Genomic DNA, 2,104 nt, shown 5'->3' with positions numbered 1-2,104 from the left:
GCGCGCGCGCGCGAGTATATACATCCATTATTCAAAAGGTGAGAATGCTTTTGGCTGCAGCTACATTCTTGGTTGAGAGAACTCAGCTAGACCATGCTATATGTCCGTTTCAAAATTCAATATTTATATAACATGGCAAATGGTAACTATATCTCATCCAGCTTCTGTATCCTTCGTAATAGACGTTTAAATGGCACATTCGATGGACCACTACAGTATTTGTTACAATGCTATTTGGTATTCGATTCGGGTTCAATTCCCGCTTGTACAAATTTGACACAAAGTACAACATACTTAGTATAGCATCTCTCTCATTCTCTCTGTCCGTCTCTCTGTTTGCCAGTGTGTCTGTCTGTCTCTCCCGCCATCTCTCCCTTTCTCTCTCTCTCTTTCGCCATAATTTTCCCGTGTTTCCCTGGCTGTTACATCATAGGACAAGTATATGATTGCTGAGAAAGCATATATAACTGGGGGTGCCTAAATATACTCGTTCGTCCATCTGCGTAACAAGAAACATCCGGTCATTCTTAAGGATGACTGACGGCCTGGGGAGCGACTTCCTTGACCATTTTTAACCCAGTGGCAAGAACAGATCAAGACAAATGGGGATGGAGAAAGATGACGTGTGAGGCCAAAATGGTACACGTGCCTCATCTTGCACTCCACGATGCATTACGGCAGCCGCCTTGAGGCATAATGGTTTCTGAAGTGGTTTCCTACGAACTCCAATTTTCCCATGCATACGCAGGCAAGGCTAATTCACCTATAGGTAGTATTTTGAAACGTGCTACTACTGCAGGTCAGGGACAGCTGGTAACCATAGTTCCTATGATGTAGTGATGTAGTCCTACACATCTCAAGACACTGGAACGCCCGATCCATAACCCCTGTAAAGGTTATAGTGTAAGGTCATACCAGAACATGGTGTCTAAATATATTAAGGAAGAGCCTTGTGAGCGGATTTAGTAGACAGAAGCTGAAATATATATATACATATATATAAGTGTGTGTGTTTGTGTTTTCTAAAATGGAGGCGAACACCTTTCTCCATGTGATCGGCTTGAAAAATTAAGACACTAAAATATTTTCCTAATTTTCTAAACAAACAACCAATGGTAGCCTTAATACACAAATAAAGAAATTACATCCACCAATGCGGTGTTGAGCACTCATTTCCATCGTTCAGCATGTATGTATGTATGTATGCATGTATGTATATGTGTGTATATGTGTCTACATATATATATATATAAATGCATGTATGTATATAGATATATATTTATTGGTGTGTGTCTGTGCTTGTCCTCTTCCCCCATTACCAAATCATCCACGGACATAGACGTTAGCTGTAATTTTTAGCACACCTTCCATAGTCTCCATTGTGGTTCGGAAATGCAGGGGCTGTGTTTATTAAGTAATACGTTAAGTTTTATAACTTGACTTCATAATTTCTGCAAGTTAAATGCTCAGACGTCTAAGACATCTTAATAACATCGTCTCAATATCAAACAAATCTGTGAAACGACAGAATCCTTAGTAAGTATTGCAAAATGACTTGCTGTAAATAAATTAGTTTCCGTCTCTTTCCGTCAGACTTCAAATCTCAGTCGAGTCGAATATCCATTTCCTGCCTCCGGTGGTGTTACAATAATTACAATTCTACGAATATGAATGATGCGATCGACTCCAACTCTAAAAGAAGCTCTGTCTAAGCTTGTTTTGCGACCATACACTATCTGCTTCAGTCTCACTGCACAGCACCACTTAATTGTTACTACCGTCCTGGGCCGACTACTTTTTTGAGTGAGTTAGGTTGTCGTAAAATGTGCGTACTTTATATATATATATATATATATATATATAGATATGCAGGGCAGGGAATCGTCAATTAGTAATAAAATTAATAATTAACAATTTTGCCGGGTAGCTCAGTATGAAAAAACCTTTTTCGGTAAAAAACATTTATAATCATAAATATATAGGGATTGACAGTAACCTGCTTCTCCAACATACTGAGAATTCAGAAATAGCAGTCAAAGAACTACTGATTTCAAAACTACAAATTATTACTCTCGATTGATAGCGATATTTTTGATACACACAG

This window comes from Octopus bimaculoides, chromosome 21, assembly GCF_001194135.2.
Source record: "Octopus bimaculoides isolate UCB-OBI-ISO-001 chromosome 21, ASM119413v2, whole genome shotgun sequence".
NCBI classification, from domain to species: domain Eukaryota; kingdom Metazoa; phylum Mollusca; class Cephalopoda; order Octopoda; family Octopodidae; genus Octopus; species Octopus bimaculoides.
This window is presented reverse-complemented; position numbering follows the sequence as displayed.